This window comes from Equus asinus, chromosome 6, assembly GCF_041296235.1.
Source record: "Equus asinus isolate D_3611 breed Donkey chromosome 6, EquAss-T2T_v2, whole genome shotgun sequence".
NCBI classification, from domain to species: Eukaryota; Metazoa; Chordata; class Mammalia; order Perissodactyla; family Equidae; genus Equus; species Equus asinus.
This window is the reverse complement of record NC_091795.1, coordinates 9,462,791-9,484,281: the sequence shown is the minus strand read 5'-3', so window position 1 is coordinate 9,484,281 and position 21,491 is coordinate 9,462,791. Positions and strand designations below refer to the sequence as shown.

At 46.9% G+C, this 21,491-nt stretch overlaps 1 protein-coding gene across 1 annotated transcript in view; it reads right to left on the bottom strand.

Annotated features, from left to right (window-relative positions):
* FHL2 (four and a half LIM domains 2) overlaps positions 1-21,002 on the bottom strand; it is a 69,299-nt gene extending 48,297 nt beyond the window's left edge. The window contains exon 1 of the mRNA XM_014843543.3: positions 20,528-21,002. The gene's annotated coding sequence lies outside the window, so the exon portion shown is untranslated. The remainder of the gene's footprint in view (positions 1-20,527) is intronic.
* Positions 21,003-21,491: the final 489 nt, after the last annotated feature.

Here is a 21,491-nt window from a genome sequence, read left to right as displayed (position 1 = left end):
GGAAACCCAGCCTAGGACGGAGGCTGCTGCCCTGGTCCTGTTAGCAGAGGCGCGCTGTGAACAGGGCGGGAGTAGTGGGAGTCGGGAGAGGGTATCACTCACGAATCTTAAAGACGTAATGTCAGCAGAAATTATCATAGGTGACTGGATACTGAGGACGCGTCTAAGATCGTTTCTTTGGCTTGGATAACCAGAAGATACCATCATCAAGAAAATAGAAAAAGCAAGTTTCTGGTGGAGGATGAATTCCGTTTTGACATATTGAAACTGAAGCACTTTTGGGACAGCCATCCAAATAAACAATTTTTCCAAACTTGCAGGGACATGAAATTCAGGGATAAGGTTAGAGCTGGTGATATGGATGTAAAGGTCATTAGCCAAATGGTAGTTAAAAAAAACAACTCAATAGAGTCACTAAGTCACCCAAGAGAGCATGTGGATTGTGAGGAGTGGGTCGAAGGTCAAGTTCCAGGAGTTCTGAGCTTTAAGGGGCAGGCAGAGGAGGAGGTGTTTACAAAGACCACTGAGAAGAGACTCTCAAGGAGGCATGGGGGAACCTTGAGAGAGCGTCAATAAGTAGAAGATTTCTAGGCGTAGTGGCCAATAGTGTTGAATGGGCTGGGGGCTGCTAGGAGTCCACTGGATGTGGCAATGTGGAGGTTGGGAGGACTTCTGAAATACGTTTCAGTGGAGAATAGGGAGAGACGCCAAATTTCAGTAGGTTGAAGGCAGTGGCAACTGAGGATGTGGAGACGATAGTATAAGAAGTCTGATGGAGATAAAAAGAAGCATCATAGGTAGGCTTCACAGATGGGGAAACTGACTCCCCGAAGTTAAATAGTGTGCCCAAAGTCAGAGTTAATGGTGTAGACAAGATTCAGATCAGGCGAGCGTTTGCCTCCAAAGCCTGCTGCTTTCCCATCCACACTGCCTCCAGAGCGAGTAACTGGACCGTCACCAGTTTCCAAACACTCTCTGCCTCTCCTGGTAGTTTCTCCTTCTCCACCAGCACAAGAAACAAACTCTCAGAAAAAGGCGGAGCCTCTCCACGTCCCTTTCTCTCCAGGCTGTCTCTCTCCCTCCACCCTCCCGACAAAACCTCACGGAGATTTTCCAAGATCAAGAAGCATAAAATCGGATTTCTTTTTTTCTAGTCAGAAGGAAACTTTCCACTCTCTTTTATTTGTCCTTTCCGCTCTCTTTTGAAAGGAAAGAAGAACACTGCCTCTTCCTGCAGCTATGCTAGCAGTGAGCGTCTAAGCTACGTGCTGCTCACTACGTAGCTTCTTAACAATCGCCCAGTAGCCTATGACATAATTTTCTGTGACACAGTGTAGTTTAAGGGATGTCATATCACAGACGCTGTGACCCAGAAGGTTATACTTGTATGTATTTGTTGTACATAAACACAAACGTACACAGATATTAAAGCATTGTATACGGTAGCAACAGATGGGAAAGCATCTAAGTGTTGCTAGGTAGGAGACAGTCAAATAAACCGTTCATCCTTACATTGCAATACTACACGGCTGTAACTAATGAGGCAGAATCCCTATATATGGAACAATTTCCAAGATAGAGCGTTAAGTGAAAAGAGTAAGGTGCAAGTCATTGTGTGGACTATGCTGCCATTTGTGTGTAAGAAAAGGCTCCGTGTCCATTAAATCTGTCTAGAATATCTCTGGGAAAAGGCGCAGGAGTTGGCCATCATAGGTGGCTCTGGGGAGGAGAACTCGGAGACTGGAAAATGGAGGTTGGGGGAAGAACTGCTCTTCATTATTTCTGCTTTTGTCCCTTTTGAATTTTCTACCATCCGCATTGATTATCTAGTGAATAAAATAAAATAATAAATAAAAATTTGGCATCCCTTATCACAGCAAAGATAGTTAAATAATGCCTTTAAATAATATATTTCGGTAATGTTTTTAAACAGAGATGGAAAGAGACTTCACAATAGGCAGTGGAATGATTCGTGATACAGTTTGCAAGAACAAAACTGTGTCTATGAAAACCACATTAGCATGCGTTGGGAAAATGAGTCCAGTGAAAAATTGTTTCTAAAATAGAACCAAGGGGCTGGCCCGCCCCGTGGCCAAGTGGTTAAGTTCACACGTTCCGCTGCAGGCGGCCCAGTGTTTCATTGGTTTGAATCCTGGGCGCGGACATGGCACTGCTCATCAAACCACGCTGAGGCAGCGTCCCACATGCCACAACTAGAAGGACCCACAACGAAGAATATACAACTATGTACTAGGGGGCTTTGGGGAGAAAAAGGAAAAAAAAAAAAAAATCTTTACAAAAAAAAATAAAATAGAACCAAAAAAGAAAAAAATTAACCAAAGCAAATTTCTTAAAAGCACAAGAGATCCATGCACCTCTGAAGGATTTCTTTTTTCTTTCTTTTTTTGAAGATGTTATTTTTCCTCTTTCTCCCCAAAGTCCCCCGGTACATAGTTGTGTATTTTTAGTTGTGGGTCCTTCTAGTTGTGGCATGTGGGATGCTGCCTCAGTGTGGCCTGCTGAGCGGTGCCGTGTCCGTGCCCAGGATCCAAACAAGTGAAACCCTGAGCCACAGGAGCAGAGTGCGCGAACTTAACCACTCGGTTATGGGGCTGGCTCCTGAAGGTTTTCTCTGTTGCCTTACCCACAAGTTAAGCGGCAGGGGTCATTCGAATTGAATGATATTCCGTGGAGGAAGCACAGCACACACAGTACATTCATCTAGGTTATTTAAGCCAAAAGATGCATCTGTGACTCAGGACTTTATGCAGTGGGGGTAGGTGAGGAGTATTAAGGAGAACCAAAAGTGTGTGAGGAACCATACTCAATCAATTTCAAGTTGAGTTAAACCAGCTCTTCTCAACCTTTTTCTTCTCAGAACCTCTAAACTCACTTTAATATTATTCAGGATTCCAAAGGGCTTTTTATATTATGTCAGTTAGAGCTACTGATTTTTACTGTATTAGAAATTAAAACTGACAAACCAAAAATTTTTCATTTAAAAATAACAGTAATAGGGGCTGGCCCTGTGGCCGAGTGGTTAAGTTCGCGCGCTCCGCTGCAGGCGGCCCAGCGTTTCGTTGGTTCGAATCCTGGGCGCGGACGTGGCACTGCTCATCAAACCATGCTGAGGCAGCGTCCCACATGCCACAACTAGACGGATCCACAACGAAGAATATACAACTACGTACTGGGGGGCTTTGGGGAGAAAAAGGAAAAAATAAAATCTTAAAAAAAAAAAAATAACAGTAATAAACCCATTACACGTTAACATAAAATTTTTCCTTGGAAAATGGCTATATTTTCAAAAACAAAATAGTGAGAAGAGTGGCATTGTTTCACATTTTTGAAAATCTTTCTAATTTCTGACTTAGAAGACAGCTGGACAGTTGGATTCTAGTATCTGCTTCTACGTTCCATCTGTTGAGATATATAGTTTGGTTGAAATATATGAAGGCAATGCAGCCTACATAGATATGTAGTTGGAAAAGAGAGGAGTATTTTGATAGACATTTCAGGTAATTGTCAATATATGTATTTTTGATACCACGCTAAAACTTGACAGGAGGTAGTTTCTTAAAGATTAGTTTCAATGTGGAATCTGAAGCAGCATCAAGAAACTTTTCATATTCGGTTCCATTAAAACCCATTTGGTCTATCTTGAACTTTAAATAGATCTTTTACCTACGTGTTATTTTGCAATATTTAGAAAATACTAGTTATTGGGGCCGGCTCCGTGGCCGAGTGGTTAAGTTCGTGTGCTCCACGTCAGTGGCCCAGGGTTTTGCGGGTTCAGCTCCTGGGTGCAGACATGGCACTGCTCATCAGGCCACGCTGAGGCGGTGTCCCACACACCGCAACCAGAAGGACCCACAACTAAAAATGCACAGCTATGTGCCAGGGGGCTTTGGGGAGAAAATGGAAAAACAAAATCTTTAAAAAAAAAAGAAAGAAAAGAAAATATTGGTTATATTGATCCTCCAAATGTTGACACATTTCATTATCCACTGTCAGCAAACCACCTTTTATTTTTAATTTTTTGGGGGAAGATTGGCACTGAGTTTACATCTGTTGCCAATCTGGCTCTTTTTGCTTGAGGAAGATTGTTGCTGAGCCAACATCTGCAATCTTCCTCTATTTTATGTGGGATGGCTTGACGAGTGGTGCTAGGCCCACACCCAGGATCCAAACCTGTGAACCCCAGGACGCCAAAGCAGACCACGTGGACTTTAACCACTGCACCACTATGCTGGATTAGGGCCGGCCCCCTAAACCACCTTCATTGATACCACCATGCGTCTTTTCAGAAAAGCCTTTTTGCATTGGGAAGCTGTCAAGCTCATAGTGACAGATCTGAATTTTCCAAAATGCTAATTTTTACCTGAAAGTTCAAATTTTATCTTTAAAAACAAATACTGTCAGTTGCTTTCCTTGAAACGAGAGGCTCATTCTGTTCAGTTTTGAGAAAAATGTCTGCTACCAAACTCTGAATACCTATAGTTTGTCTGTCAACCATTCTTTCAAGTAAAAATGGAAGAAGCGTCTAGTTCATCTCATAAGTTGCACAATTACACAGCTGCTTTTCCTCAAGACAACCATAGTTCTTGGACATGAACAGATGTGTTTTATGCATTCCCTTTGGTCACTCAGAATATTAAAAAGATGTGTGTTCAAGGGTCTACATTTAATGAAATTAGTAATTTTTACTGTTTCATCAAGGTCATTCGGAAGCGAGACTGGACTTTTTCTCTTCCTGCTAGTGCTCGGTGGTGAAAAGTACAAGAACTACCCATATCCTTTGGAGTCAAGGGTGGCAGAATGGGCCACCCAAAATACGTCACCTTGGCTAAAGGATTATTTTGAGCTAAAGACACTTGAAAAATAGCAGACACAAGAAGAGCCCTCTGACCTCTGCTTTTTTTCCTGAAAGCGGGAGATGAAAATCTCATATGAGAGGTTCCCTCCTGGGGCCGGCCCTGTAGCTGAGTGGTTAAGTTTGCACACTCTGCTTCAGGAGCCTGGAGTTCACCAGTTCAGATCCTGGGTGCAGACCTACACACAGCTCATCAGGTCATGCTGTGGCAGGGTCTCACACAGAAGAACTAGAAGGCCTTGCAATTAGGATACACAACTATGTTCTGGGGCTTTGGGGAGAAAAAAAAAAAGAGGAAGATTGGGAACGGATGTTAGCTCAGGGCAAATCTTCAAAATAGAGCATTATGCCACTTTCAAGCCTGCCCAAGTCAATTTGGGTTGCACTGAAGGATTAAAAAAAAAGAAAGAAAGACAGAAAGATGTCCTCCCTGTGCTGGGAGGAAAGACACATTCTCTTCATCAGAGAGGGTCTTAAAGACTGGGAGAGTTATGTAAAAACAAACCTTATTAAAATACCTCTTATCTTCCTTAAGCCTCCTCATATATTTTAGTTACTTTTCCACAATTGCCTCTCTTTGTTCAACCTAGTATATGAACGATTAGGGCCAGCCACACCTTTGGTCTTCATTGTCCTATGGAGGCTCCAATGTACGTGCAAAAATCTGTATGCTTTTCTCCTATTAATCTGTCTTATGTCAATTTAATTCTTAGGCCCAGCTGGAGACTCTAAGAGGGTACAGGTAAAGTTTTGCCTCCCTTACAGGAGTCACCAGCTTGATTCCCACTAAGGCGCAGGAGTTTTCCCACCACTGCTTTTGTGCCCAATATAAATGTCAACACAGTGAAAAAGGCAAATTACACCTTACTATTACGAAGAAAATAGTTTTGGCTTCACAAACCCTTTGAAAGGGACTCAGGGGTGCAGGGACCACACACTGAGAACCACTGAATTAAACCACATATGTTGGAAAGTCATTCTGTTTTGCAATGGAGGTGGGGTGGAATGATTTCAAACATGTGAGTCAATGGTGGAGATTTATATGCAGTACAGAGAGCTGGCGTCTCATATCTGTTCTCATTTTTTTTTTTTTTAAAGATTTTATTTTTTCCTTTTTCTCCCCAAAGCCCCCCGGTAGATAGTTGTGTATTCTTCATTGTCGGTTCCTCTAGCTGTGGCATGTGGGACGCTGCCTCAGCGTGGTCTGACGAGCAGTGCCATGTCCGCGCCCAGGACTCGAACCGACGAAACACTGGGCCGCCTGCAGCGGAGCGCGCGAACTTAACCACTCGGCCACGGGGCCAGCCCCTATCTGTTCTCATTTTTGACTCTGCAAAGGGCCATGGAAGGCCACTCAAAGCTCATCACGGAGTTGCCGCTGGGCTGATCGAGCTGACCTTCCTGAATGCTTGGCCTTCTGGTTTGAAAGATGCAGTAGGCAGACAGGGGAACACCTGAGCAAATAGCCTGGACCGCTGGGACACACTCCTCCCAGCAGAAACCGCTTATGTTCTTCTTACTGAACACAAGCCGTAGAGACCCATGGGCTTAACAACGCCAACAAGAACCAAAAGAACAGTTTGATGTCATGAGCGGGTAGCTCAGAGCTGCAGGTCTTCAGAGAAGTGGGTCCACAAACCCAGGTACCATCTCCACTTATTGAAGATGATCCAGGGAACAGCCTCAGTTCTTCACTTTCCCTTTCTGTGGAGATGACTGTGGATAAGTTTTTTGCAGAGGTACAGTGTTCTCTTTCCTCTTTAAGACTTATCTCTCTATGAAGTATATTTATACATATGGTTCCTTGGTAGAGATGTATATGGGCATTTTATTTGTTCGTTTAATATTCGTTGTTTATAAGGCAGGTTTTCCTGTACTCATACTTCAGAAAGGCTGACACGTGGATCTGTAGAAAGCCGCCTAGTCCAGCCTCACTGGACAATCACAGTGACCAGGGGAGAGGGTCCAGTGGAGGGTGGTAGGGGTGCCCTGGCCAAGGTTTCAAGAAGACAATTCCTCATCTTCTGAGAGAGATGCCACTGGATGCCCCTTGCACTAGTCAGCTAGGACTGCTGTAACAGAGGACCACAAAGACTGGGCAGCTTAAACAACAGAAACCCTTGCCTCGAAGTTCTAGAGGCTGGCAGTCTGAGAGCAAGGCGTCGGCAGGGTTGGTTCTGAGGGACAGTCTGGCCCAGGCCTGTCCTCTAGCTTCTGGTGGTCTGCTGGCAGTCCTTGGCGTTCCTCGGCTTGTAGAAGTGTCCCCTTGACCTCTGTCTTCATGCTCACATGGCGTTCTCCCCGCGTGTGTGTGTCTGTCCAGATATTCCCTTTTCTATAAGGACACCAGTCACACTGGACTAGAGCCCACGCCTAACTTAACTAATTATATCTGCAGCCAACCTATTTCCAAATCAGGTCACATTCTGAAGTACAGGGATTAGGACTTCAACGTATGAATTCTGGGGTTCACAATTCAACCCATAACACCTCTACTGATAATAGGAGCAAAGTACTCATAGTTAACAGTGACACGAGGAAGAATCTGATGCATGTGGGCAGAGAGAAGGATGGCTGAGGAGGAACTGGAAGGCTGGGGGCCGGGAGAAGAGATGGTGTGTCTCCCCGAGAGCTGCCGAGCCCCCCAGCTGCAAGGGCTCCATCCACACCCGAGAATGGGGCCCCTGGAGCTCTGCAGCCAGCGGCGGTCCGGTGCCTGGCGGCCCTGTGGCTGGCGGCCTTGTGGGATGCGTAGATTGGACTCAAGGGAGGGATGTAGATTCTGGTCGGACTCCATGTGGTCCGGGCTCCCCTTGATAAACAAGTCTCTGAAGTGAGAATAAAGTGAATGTGGTGCCTGTCCCAGAGTTACCAGCTTATCACCAACCTGGAAGGGTGGCCAGCTCCACGTGGAGTGCCTGGGACAGAGTCCTTGTAAATTTGATTTGGTGCTAGTGATCTGGGGCATTGTGGCAGAGCTCTGCTCTCTTTAAGGTCACAGGCCAGGGTTTAAGAGGAGGAGGCCGGGGATCCGAATGGTCACTGGACGCTGGATGTTGTGTTAGGTTCACAATTATGCTACCGAAAGCCCAATGCCTGAGGTAAGGAAAACAATCTCGTTCTTCTGAGCAGCATGACAAATGTATCCCCTCCTCATTGCATTGCAATTGTCCTGTTAAATCAAGGCACACCTACTGAGTGGCAGGCACGGTGCTGTGCTGGCCTCATAAATCAAGTTCCTTCCATCAGGGACTCAATTTCCAAGATCTAGTTTTCCAGATTTGTTTCTTTGATTTAACAGAAAAGACATCTCTATTTGCTCACCACGCTGTTTTTATGTTTAGCCCAGAGTTCAGTATTAAGCCTTTTTGTTCCCATCAGCTTTTCGCCTCTTTGGGGTCCCGTAGTTGAGTGCAGGGTCAGCCCGGAGCACTTGCCCCCGTAATGGAAGACAGTGAGGGGGCTGCTCCCCCCAGCTCACGTTGCAGGTCCTCCAAAACAACACTTGCCCAGCAGCGGTCTAGGCCATGTTGGGGATCAGACAGGAGAAGGAATGGTAAGAACTGGCTGTTCTGGCTTAAAATCATGTTGGTTTGCTCGTGTTTGTAACGTGTTTGCTTTTTGGGGTTTTAAGATGCTGTTGTCATTGGTGAGAATAGCAAGGATTCCTGTGAAGTACAACTAACTCTTGGCTTTCCCAAGTTGGTGGCAAGACAGGTGTGGAGATGAATATCATGTATGGACATGGGCATGGGGATCGCTGGGGCCCAGCGTAGAAAGAAACTTGGTGTTAGATAGGATAAAGCCACTGAGGAAGCAAAATTGTGATGGGAACAATGGCTCACATACAAGGATCAACATTTTTGATTTATAGTTTCTTCGTGGTTTGATTTACTTTTTCATTACAGGATTATAGCTCTAGGTTAGACACGAACCTACAAACTGAACCACATGCCACTTAAAAACATCAGGACTATTAAAACACATATTCTGCCTTTTGTTTTTGTCCTAACAGATGTGACTTCTCTTTGATAACAAAATGCTCCAGATGAAAATCTCCATGAAATGAAATACTGTCTGCAGTTTAATACTGCCACTCAATGATGTCTTTAGGTTGATTTGCATGTCCTCTTGATTTGATTGAGAAAACAATTGTCTGGATAAGTTACACCATGGGTTGCAATGGCCAAGATACCAAAATCCTTGCAGAATGACTATTTTTCGTTCTGACATTTTTCGTTCAACAGACACTGTGTCCCTCAGAAAATGAGGAAACCAGAGTAGAGGCTTCAGTCAGCAAAGTCAGAGCCCTGATTTTCTCTCCTGCTTCTTGCCTTTTCCTGAAGCTTGGAGACTTGGGAAACTGGCAGAGTCTGTTCAAAGGCTAATGAAAGTTGAGGGTGTTTGCACTGGGCCAGGTACAGGCGGTGGTGTCAAGCACCAGGTCCCTGGGCCTCCCTTTCCTTCCTCATCCTGATCTCTGCCCCAGAGTGAGGATGCTCCTGTCTTTACTGTTGCATGGAGGGATCATGGTACCCAGGCGCTGGGAAAGGCCAACAGCGCCAGATGGCTCAGGCAAAGGCAAGGGGCAGCTTTCTGAGTGATTGGAAATTGTAGTTCAGCTTTCAGTTATTCAGAAGCCACTTGAGGATCTCAAAACCATATTTCAGAAACTCTAACTATAGCTCTTTACAAATGTCACTATCTGCATTTTGGAGAAGAGGTTGAGGTAGAGAGAGAGCAAGTACTTGCTTGAGACCTCAGAGGAATCTCCCACATTTCTGTAGCAGGAAGACTGTTCATCTTGCTGTCCTGCCCCTCTGCTTAAAAGGCGTCTGCTTCCTCTTTGGCCGTATAATGGCCCCACCGTTCCACCATCGGGGCTGGCTTTTTACAGGGGACATAATGTTTTACCATCTGCGTTTGTCAAAGTGCTCTCAGCTCTTGGAAATATGGGTTCTCTGCTCCCACGAGGAAGAGGGAAGAGAAGAGTTTCCAGCCTTCTGAAAGGCAACGTGCTTTGTGTCTTGGCCACTTACCATCATTCCCAGCCCCACCCAAAAAAGTCAGTACTCATTTTTGATGTGTAGAAGCAATCCCATCTAAGTTGTCTTAACCAAGAGACAGAGCTCCATAACTCAAGTCAAAAGTAACCAAAACCAGAATGAAAAACACATGCTGAAGAATGGAAACAGCATGTCTATTAAAATACCTCTGCAGTTTGCTTTATCTCTCCTTCCAGACATCCTGCCAGGGGTCGCTCCCTTCTGCTCTGCACGGGGTCCCCCTCCCACTCCCCCTAGCCAGCAGTCATGAAAGGCAGCCTTTGATGTGGAGGCAACCAGTTAACTGCCTGCCAGCCCTGCTGCCGAATTGCAGGAAGAGGCTGGAGGCCCAGCGCCGGTGTAGACCCTGAAGCCGTGCAGAGGGGCCAGGCGCTCAGGCTGTGAGACTTTTTACTTATTTTGTGGCACGGAAGGGAGGTGAATTACGACAATTTGCGCTTCCACACTTAGGCACCAGCAGTGCTGGCCAGCAGGTGCTGTGGAAGAGCTGTGGAGCTGCTCAGAGGCAGCCAGGTGCCTTGAAGCTCAGGGATCTCTGCTCTCGGGACCCTTTCTCTCTTGGGTGAACAGCTCTGGCTGGTTGTTTGTTTTGTTTTGTTCTTGTCCTTTTTCCATGCAGATTCAGGGTTAGAGAATTGATCAAGCAGGAAACAATTTCATGGGCTCCAGCCTAAAGGCTCAAACTAGGCCGTCTGGAGAGAGAGAGAGAGAGGGATGTCTGGGGGGACGCAGGAGGAAGTGAGTGAAGGATTCAGGAGAAAGGAGGAAGGAACCGTGGAAACATGGTTTCCAGCAGGCAGCCTCCAGCTCTGACAGCAACCCAGGCGAGGAAGCACATTGTCACATCACAGTCACTTGCCACAGCCCGCGAGTAGTGCTGGAAAAATACCGTCATGAAATAACTCTTACCCTTAGAATGGGAGGTGCATTCTATTCCTTTTTATTCTATCTTTCTCTATTCTAGGTTATTTCATTTTATTGTCAGAAATTTTTGGTCTCAACCCACTAAATATTTCAGACGGCTCACTAAGAATTATGAAGCTGACCCCTTGTTTGAGAAACTTCCATTTCAGGCAGACTCAGGCAAGGGAGGATGGCTTGTGAACTTGTGGTTCCCTTATGGAACTTGCGGAGCGACAACTGAGAAGAAAAGCACCCCAATTTAGGAAAATGTCACCGGAAAATCAAGCCACAAGGTGGGGCCCGAAACTCTCAAATGTCGACAATCTCTGTGAAAGAAACACATCCGACGTTAACACGGTGGCCAGTGTGGGGATCACTGCCGAGACGCCCTGATAGGAAAATGTACTTCCAGGTTTCTTATCTTCCTTGAGAAAGGAGTGAAAAGGTCTGAGGGGGCAGGAAGCTTATGGGGGTTGAGGGATCCCTCTAAACCATCATGTTTCCAGCCAGTCAGCTCTACCCAGGGCCTTGGTTCCTGTGAGTGAGGCTTGGGGCCCAGAGACCGGACCCTCCCCCAGGAGGGGCACTCAGGACCTGCCCGTTTACACCTGTCGACCTGGCATACTTAATAAAAGTGTTCTCTTTCCTTTGCAAAGTGCCCCAGTTTGGGCCATAAACTCTATGGTCACCCTAACTATGAATAATCGAGGAAATTAGGTCCATAGCACACAATCTCCATTATTATTATTGCTTTGCCACAAACACACATAGCCCATGAGTTTATTCACCTCTAATTTCTAACATTGTGATGTACATATTGAGGAAAGGGTCAGAATAATGCAACTGGGGACCTGCCCCCAAAACTCACAGTCATGACATGCTCCTGTCACACAGGTGCCTGCTGAGGCCTTTCCCCAATCCCGCCCCGCTGGGGGACCCCAGGCTTTTCAGACCCCCATTGCCCTGGTGGCTCCTGAGCCTTCCCCAAGTGGCTGGGGGGAATACGTGTGTATTAAGGGGCAGCCCCGTGCCACTCAAGGGAGGTCTGGACGTGGTTCAATTGCCACAGATTTGGGCGGCGGGGCTTGCAGAGCACGGATGCCCCATCGTCCCCAAACTGCAGTCCATTCTCACCTTCTGGTCTCCCCCAGTGCCGCTTCCTCTGTCCCCACATAAGGCTCTGCCTGGCCCCTGCCTCCCTCGTGGGTTAGAGCTCCGGCCTGAGCCGCCCCGGTTGCTGGGCCTTGGAACAGCCTCCCAGCCCCCGGGGGATGGAGTCATCCTCTGCCAGCAGTCCGATTGGAGGTCTGCGGGTGACCGCCTCCTGTGGCTGACCTGGGGCCTCGCTTGCCCTGTCCCGCTGCTCCTGGGGCATCAGACTGCTCTGCCACTTGCTGACATTCCCCAGCCCCTGGCGCCGTGGCCTGGGCAGCCTCCCTGTCCCCGGTCCCCCGTGTTGCCTCTCTCGAGGGGTAACGGGCTCCTCCTCGCCTGCTCCCTTGCTGTGGGGCGTCCTTGTCTGGCTCTGCCCTGGGCTGCCCAGGCGCCGTCCCCCCTGGGACGGTGAGCCGTGGCCTGTCTCCAATCAGGGCTGTCATTTCCACTTTGTGACCTACTTTTATCGAATGTCTGTGGCTTCTTGAAAGTCAATAATATGTTTGCGGTGAGACTGGTTATTTTAAAAATTACATTGTTAAGGTAAAATGACTTGAGTTAACTGTGGATCTTCGGCGTCCTATACTGCAGGTGACAGGCGAAGCGGACCAACTGTCCTGTTTGGTGTCGTATATAAAACCTGAATCTGAGATCCAAGCTTTCCATCCTCCTTCATTACAACACAGGCCCAAAGATCTACTGTACACCACAGGCCTCGCTGTGCACGACCAGAGTCCAGCAGTCAAGACGTCGGCGCGAGTTCAACTCCCAGTTCTGCTCTCTGTAGCGGGTGGGCAGAATCCTGGCTTCCCAGCGCTGCTCACGTCCCCATCTCAGAATCTGTGAGGGGACGGCAGCTGCGATTAAGGGTGTTGAGATGGAGAGAGTATTCTGGACTATCCAGGCGGGCCCAGTGTAATCCAAACGGCCCTTACGGGCGGCAGAGGAGGCAGGAGAGTCAGAGAGAGGCTGGAAGACTCACATCGCTGTCCTTGTCCTTGGAGGTGGAGGAAGGGGCCATGAACCAAAGAATGCAGGCGGCCTCCAGGAGCTGGAACAGGCAAAGGAACGGATGCCTCCGCAGGCCCTCCAGAAGGATCACAGCCCTGCCCACACCTTGATCTTAGCCCTCTGAGTTCTGAGTCAGACTTCTGACCTCCGGAACTGTGCGAGAATGACTGTGTGTTCTTTCACACGACTAATTTAGATTAATTTAGGGTACGTTGTTACAGCAACTCCATCTCCTTGGCTGAGACGCTCCTCTGCATTTCGGTGTGTTTCCTCCTCCACAGACTGGGAATAAGAACAGCACCCACGCCCTGTGGTGGTTGTGAAGTCAGAGGGGTGAAGCACGGCCGTGCACGGTGTGCTTTCCGGCACGTGTACGAGCCGGAGGAACGGGAGCTTTATGGTTAGCGCCTTGTCAAGTCCTCATGGTGGCCCGAGGAGGCTACTGCTGTTATCCTCATTTCACAGATGAGGGTCTGGGACGCTGGTGTCTTGCCTGGCCTCGTGGTAAGTGGCAGAGCTTGGGACCCAAGCGCAGGCAGCCTGACCCCCGCCTCTCACCTTCTCCCTTAACCAAATGCCAGTGTTGTGGGGGTGTTTGAAATGAGGTCTGAGTCGTGGATGGGGAGCATTAGACTTGGACTCTAATAAGAATACTTTGTGACGGGTGATGATAGATCTATTACAGTGAAAAGGTTTCTATGAATTCAAAGGAAAGGTGTGAAAATGGATTATTCAAGGCTTCATCCTTTGACAGATACTTATTCAGCACCCACATTCGCCCCTCACTGTGTAGGTACTGGGTATATCTCTGTGAACAAAACAGGCAGTCTCTGCTGAAATTGGAGCTCATGTGTTACTGAGGAGAGACAAACACTGACATATATGTAACTTTGTGGGTGTGTATATGTGTGAGATGACAAGGTGCTTTGAAGAAAAGTAAACCAGGGCAAGGAGCTAGAGAGTGGCTGAGAATGTCACTTTAGATGGAGTCTTCAGGAGTGGCTCTCAGATGCGTGTGAATGAAGGAGAGAGGAAGGTGTGCGATTTTCTTGGGGGAGAGCCTGACCTGTGCACCAGCAAGTGCAAAAGCCCTGGGGCAGGTCAGTTGGTCGGCACTGTTGGGAAGGGCAGTGTGACTGGAGCACCCTAGATGAAAGGGGAGAAAGGGAGGAGACGAGGCTGGGCCTGGGCCGTGGAGAGCTCTGTCGGTTATGTAGCGTGAGGATTTTGTTTTGATTTGGGAAGCCATCGGAGAGTGTTGAGCAGGAGGGAGATACGGTCTAATTTAAGTTACAAATATGATAAATTTTTTTTTTTAGCAAAATAAGTCACACAGAGAAAGCCAAATACCATATGATGTCACTCATATGTGGAAGATAAAACAACGACAACAGACAAACACATAGACACAGAAAATAGATTAGTGGTTACCGGAGAGGAAGGGTGGGGGTGGGGAGGGCGAAAGGGGTAAAGGGCACATTTGTACTGTGACAGACGAGAAATTTAAAAAAGGCTCGTGGTTCAGTTGAGCTCCTGCTGGCTTCGGAGCCGCCCAGCTGCTCCTGCCTGAGGCTGCAGGAGCTTTGCTGCTGCTTCCCACAAAACGGTGAAGTGCTGCTTACAGAAGCAGAGGCAGCTCGCGGCTGGGTGCCAGCACCCGCCAGGGCTACCCCACAGCCAGGCTGGAGGACGGGCTGCTGCCACGCTTAATCATGGCGGCTGAGGGCCTTATCAGTTCCTCCGTCCAAATTCCATGCTTTACATGATGTTGGACTTGCCACTGTGAATTTCCAAACCTTCTGACCTGTTGAGAACTCTGCTTTAATTAGAAGATGCTCACTCCACCCTCCTTGCTGCCCTCAGAGTTTTTCCATCTGAGAGCATTTTAGACATGGAATTGTTGTGAATATTTCTTCCCTCTCTTGGATGACTGCCCAGGCTGGTTAATCTGAAGCCAATAACTTGCACCTGTTCATAGGATTGTTGCATTTTCAGTTTGCAGCGGAGAGAGAGGTGCCGAAGGGAGCTCGTCGCACTTTCGGAATCTCTTAGCTGTCCCTACATCACACACGTGCTATCATTTCCTCACTCAGCTAACTGATGCGAAAGGCCTGTGACCTCTGTCTTCTGCTTTCGGGATTGGAAGGGCATAACACTTGGTGGGCAATTCAGTGTAATCAAAGTTGAGGTTTTGACATAAGGAGACTATTCTCTCTTACCTGTTTTTTTGTTTACTAAACTATATTTAAAGACAGCAAAATGTTGTTTCCTAATAAATGACTTAAGAGATTCTGAAAAAAATTGGAGAGCTTTTGAAAAAGGAAGTTTATAGCGTTTAGAATTTATTCAGCATCTCCATCATCTTTCCCTTCCCCCAGCACCCATGCACACATACCACACACCTCACACACACTGACTATGGTGAACGAAAACTTCCAAGGCAGAGCATTTACCCCTTAGGGATACATATCATCAAATATTAGTGTTTATCGCCCAATAAAACTTCCATTAAGAAAAGATTGTTATGATCATTAATTACTTCCTGTGCTGTGTATAAAGGGTAGGAAGCGAATGTCAAGCCTGTTTCCTAGCCAGTATTGCACAGGGGAAAAGTACTAGCCAACAAGGACAACTTCTGGCTCCTTCCTTTGGATCTTAACGGTTCTTCACGCCTGAATTAAACACAACAATTTAGTTCGGCAAACATCTTTTAGGCGGCTGCAGTGTTAGCTGTCTGGGGTACAAGAGTGACGCCCTTCCCTTGCTCTCGAGATCGCGGTGGAGATAAAGGGAGAATTAAAAAACGGAACGTGCAGGATAAGTTGGAAGCCCTCGGTCATTTTTAAGGTGAGGTCCTTTCTCCACAGTGGAGACCCTTCCAACAGCCTCTGGTCGGGCCCTGAGCTGCCTGGGTTCAAATCCCCGCTCCGGCCTCCCAGCTCTGAGTCCCGGACGCCCCCAGAGCCGCGGACTCCCCGACCCCCCAACCCCGCGGCGTCCTCAGACACGACGACGAGACCAGACGCTCTCCCGGAGGCCGCTGTGCGGCTCACGCGAGCCTGTGCGTGTGTTTGCACGCACGTGCAGCATTCACAACCGCGCCTGCGCACGGTAAGCTCCCAAATGCCAGCTCCAGGGCGTCTCTAACCCAGCGCTTCATTTCATTTTAAATTTGGAATTCAAATTAGTCCCAATTCAGATCCTTGACAGAGAAGATTTTTTTCCTTTTTCCTTTGGGGAGCCCAGTGACCGCTTCATTTCCTCTTACAAAATGTTGGTTTGTAGAAATGTCCCAAAAAGAACAAAGAGAAGTAAAGCAGCCGCCTCCCCAGCACAGCGCCTCCCGCGGACCGTCCCCCGGTGGGACCCCCCTCACCCGGCGCGCCCGTCCCCACGGTCTCTGTCCCCAGGTTGCTCACAGCCTGCGCCCCGAACCTCCTCCGTCTGTGTAATTCCGTCCTTCCTCCAGGCTCCGTGCCGCTTTCTCTGTAAACCTGACGCCCAGTACTTCCTTCCTGTTCCCAGTAACACTCCTGTAGGCAGGTCGCCCCCCTTCCTGCCGCGTGCATCCCTGCGCGCCTTTCAGACCCCGGGCCACGGCCCTGAGCCTCTCTCGGGGCCTCTGACGCGCTCGATGCCCAAGTCCCAACAGCAGAGCGCATCCTTAGCTCGGACAGCGCTGTCCTAAGCCTGTCTCCTTAGCTGAAAGTAGGAACAGCAACCATAATAATAAGTACCGACCTGTAGGGTGGTTGTGAGTATTAAATATTAGCATACATAGTTCCTGGATCTAGTTCATTGAATAAATTTTATCTATTATTTTTAAGAGGCTGACCGTTCTGGTTGGTTATTTACAGTTTTCATAATTGGCAGCGATAATTAGAGTGCTTTATATTTGCATGGAATTTTGCAATAAGAAAACTTTCATGATTAGTCTCAATAATGAAATAAAAACAATAATTTTATATATTTTGTTATATTTTTCAGTATGTATATAAAAATACATATATATGACAGTTAAGATTATATATTATGAATGAAGCTTTGTATTCTGACTTTTAAAAATTACCAACTCTATGCAAGCTTTGCTTGTGATCGTTGTGTGTGTTTCGTGCCGCGGCTGTGCTGTTCGGCGTTTTAGTCACTACCTACAAGAAGTCATCCTGGAACCCTGCGTGCCGTGGTGCAATGGTTTATCTTCCCACAGGGTGTGAATTTGAGAGAAGGGGAGTGAGCAACGTCACGTCTTCTCTCTTTTGTGTCGTGCTGCACCACGCACTGACATTGTGAAATTAGTCCCGACTTACCAGCTCAGACGTGAGCTGGGAAGAAAGCGCTGTGGGCCTCCAACTCACTGAAAGTCGTCGGTGCCCTGCCCCCTTCATGCTGGTTAGACAGGTCTCCAGCGGCGAAAACCAGAACGAAACTCTTGCACTTTTCCCTCAAACACCTTCTTAATAAACACATGGAGCATATTTTATGTGTCATTGGCTTGATACGGTTTTATCTCCATTTCACGTTTTGGTATTACTTTTTCCTTTTCTGTTTTTTTTTTTTTTGCTGCAGAAGATTTGCCCTGAGCTAACATCCATGCCAATCTTCCTCTATTTTGTATGTGGGTTGGCACTGCAGCATGGCTTGGTGAGCCGTGTAAGTCCTGCCTGGGGTTCTGAACCCAGAATGCCAGCCGCTGATGTAGAGCCCGTGAACTTGACCACTGGGCCACAGGGCTGGCCCCAAGTATTACTTTTTAACTGTAACAAAAGTCTTCTGTTAAAATGAATTTTTATTGCTCTTCCATCTATCTAAAATTTATCTTTTAAGTTCAAAGCCCCAAGTTGTAAAAATGTCCTCAGAGTTAAAATTTATTTTATTTTTACAACGTTATACTTAAAAAATTAATGACGTTTATGAAATACATCTGTTAAATACCAAATTGCTCAGAACTTATGTGAGTTCCTTTGTATTTTTCCCTGTTATTCTGGTATATTGGAGACTAAGTGAGGAAAGGCTGACAAATCAATGACACTGAAGAAAATCGGTAAGACAAGTTTTGGGGGCTTACAGATAGAGACACAGGATGAGTAGCATTCCTCTCTTCAGTGGGCAGCATTAGCAGTACAGAAATCAGCAGATCACCCTTCAAGACAAGCTACATTCTGATGAAAATTACTTATCTAAATCTCAGTTTATGCTTTTTTAATTCCCATTTATCCAACTATTATGAATATTTTAATATTCTAAGTAAAAGAAGTCACAATGTCACGTAAAGATAAGCAATTTTCAAAGAATGAGAGTTTGAATACTCAGTAAGAGTACATTGACTATAAGTTGGACAAAAAGTAGACTACCAAGGAACCCAACCATATATATTTTTTTTCCTTAATTATAATTTATATTTCCCCGCATAATGTATTGTTTTTGGATTCATCTTAAGATACATCAGTCTGTACAACGTAGTGGGAATTTTTTTCCCTCTTTTAAAGCCAGTATTAAATTAATGGTTGGTCTTATAATCAAGAACCTCTTAGAATCAAGAAATAATTAAGATAAACAATAAAATGCTAACAGTGGTTATTTTTGAGGAGTAAAACTACACATAATTTTCCACTGTCTTCTCTCTGCTGGTCTGTATTTTCTATGGTGAATATATATTTGTGTAGTAGGAAAAATTATATTCATAAGCTTCATAAATATAATTTCGCCTCTTTCTTCGGGGGTGTTAAGAACAAGACAACAGGCCCCAAATGGAGTTACTTATGGTAAGCCCCACATCACAAAACTGAGACTTCACTTCATTGTCATTTTGTTTCTCCCAGAAATGGAATCTTGAACCCAGCAGGCAGGAGTCACCTGGCAGTGCCAGTCAGGTCTGCGTGACAGACCCCTGCGGCCCCCTAAAGGAAAGTGACCTGCAATCACCAGTCTGCTTTTCCCTCGTATAACTTCCTTGCTCCTGCTCCTTCTGCTAGAAGAGTCTTTCTCTTTGGAGAGCTCTGGAGCTCCTTTCTCTCTGCTGGATTGGATGCAGCCTGATTCATGTATCCTTGAATGAAGCCAATAAGATCTTTGAAATGTACTCGGTTGAGTTTTGTTTTTTAACAGAGGGGAGAAGATGACTTGAAGGCAGTGTCTCTTGGCCACCTATTTTTAAATAGGAAATATTTTAGAGACCAGTAGAGAGCGTGTAGGTGCCTGTGCTAAGGCTGTGGGACTGCAGCGAGAGGTGCGGCCTGACTCAGGGAGCTGAGATGGACGGAGGACTCTGGATGCACTGGACAGGCTGATAAAATCCAAAAGCACAAAACGTGCGGAAAGACAGCAAGATGGGGGTGAGCAGCGGGCAGTCAGGGCACGTATGCTTTATGGGAAAATAGGCAACTTTCACAGAAGCTGTACATTAAAGTATTATCTTAATATTAGAAAAAGCCTCCAAAATGTAATCATTTGAGTTGATTAGTTAGCTACTCCATTAAAAACAAAAACTTTGGTAAGATAGGATAGATCTCAAAATGTAGTCGGCTTTAGTACAGCACGTTTTGTTGTTACAGACCTACGAATAAAACAGAATTCAAATAACATCCCTCAAGAAACAAACAAAGCAACAACAAACCTATATAGAGCAAATACGTGATAAAATAACGTCAGCCGTTAACGCACATGCTAATTCTGTCTTTTGACTTCAGAATTATTTAAAAAAGAAAAATTGGTCTGACACTTTCTGCTTTCTTTTCGGGTTGGACTTGATAAAGTGCCTCGCGTGGAGTCCGGCTGGAGGATGTTCATCTGTATGACACCTGTTATCATGTATATGTCACTCTAGCAGTATGACCATTATGATGCGACTGCCCTGAGCGTTACTCAGTACTGTGCATTTTGCATACATCCTGCTCTAGAATCTAGTAAAATATTAATGTGTTTCCTTTTTAAAGCACACAATAGCTCTCTGTACTTTCGAACCATCAGCCCTAACAGGTCATCTTGAATAAGCATACTTTCCCAGCATAATCAGACTCATCAGTAATTGCCTCTTCACCCCAGGCCATCCGGAAATCCTGTCAGGCAGAAAAAGCTCAAGAGTACTGTGGTTTTACCCCATTCCAATGTTTATTTCGTAATTTTTTTCTTTTTCTTTCCTCTTTCAAAAAGAGCTTTCCAGTGTTCAAAAGTCCGTGTAAATTCCTGATTCCCACTGGGAAAGGGTAGCCTGGACAGGGTTCTCCCGTGGTCTTTGCATTCCTGCAGAACACTGCCGTGGCTTTGGGGAGGACAGGTCCGCTCTTTCCCCAGGGCCTGTGGGGCAGGAGCTTTGCTGCTGGGGGGAGCCAGCTGCCAATGCCACCTGGGTCTCTGCTCGGCATCTGCAAGTCCACAGTGCCAGAGAGCTCCCTCCCGGGGCTGGAGTCCCCTGTCTGCACAGAACACGAACCTCCCCAGCTGGCCTCTAAGGCTTTGCAGGCACAGGGTGGGAAGGATGGCAAGGGAGAGGAAAGAGAGAGGAGGAAACTGTAGTCCTTACCCGTCCTGTCTTCTGCCCTCCAGCCCGACCAGAGGGGACAGCGACAGCGCAGGACAGCTGCCTTGCTGGATTCCCCGAACCAACCGTGTGTGCAGCTGCCAGCCAGCTGAGCTGCTCTTGCCAGCAGGGCTATAAATAAGGCCCATCCAGAGCACAGGAGATAAGAACCCAGTCCCTGGCTCCTGCGAGCCTTTTAAGGTATCCAAATTAAAGGCGCCTCAGCCCCCAGATGGGAAGGGGCTGCCAGCTCTCCATCTGGCCTGCCCGCCTCAAGGACATCCCAGGGCTCGCACAGATTCCAGCCGTCCGAGAGCAGAGGAAGGGGGAAGCCACAGCGCCAGGAAGGGATCTCTCGGTGTCAGACAAGCGGCAGAGCTCTAGCGGGCTGCTGGCAGCTCCACTGCTGTGAGCCCCTAGATTAGGTGGCTGGCCCTGAGGCATGGAACAGGAGGAAACTTCCCCCAGGCCACACCGTGCACTGGTGTGTGGCCTGGTGGCATCGTATGGATTTTCAGCACTGCCTCTTGGGAATTGCATGCTGACCTTCTCCCCTGGCTTCGGGGGCATTTACTTGGATGAAAAAGATCCTAGGGAAGACCAAGGGATCAGCTTCGTAAACACTGGGCGTATGGGAAGTTACAAGTGGAATAATTCACAGGAAGTCCTCTTTACCTCACTCTCCCTGCTCATGCACGATTATGAGGGTTTCTCAAGCCACAAATTATTTTTTCTATAGAATTAAAACAGAGAAATCTTACAAGAGCCTTTTTAAACCATACGCTGGAAGAGGAGAGAGAAAACTAATTTGGGGGAGTGGCAGTTCCTGATTCACCCTTAAGTTTCTTATTTGTTCACTTTCTTATTTCTGAAAGCCATTGCATCTGTGGCTGGGGGCAGGGCGGGGGAACGATCGCCAGGCTCAGCTATTTGGAGCAGCTGTCTGCATCCCACAGCAATCCCAGCC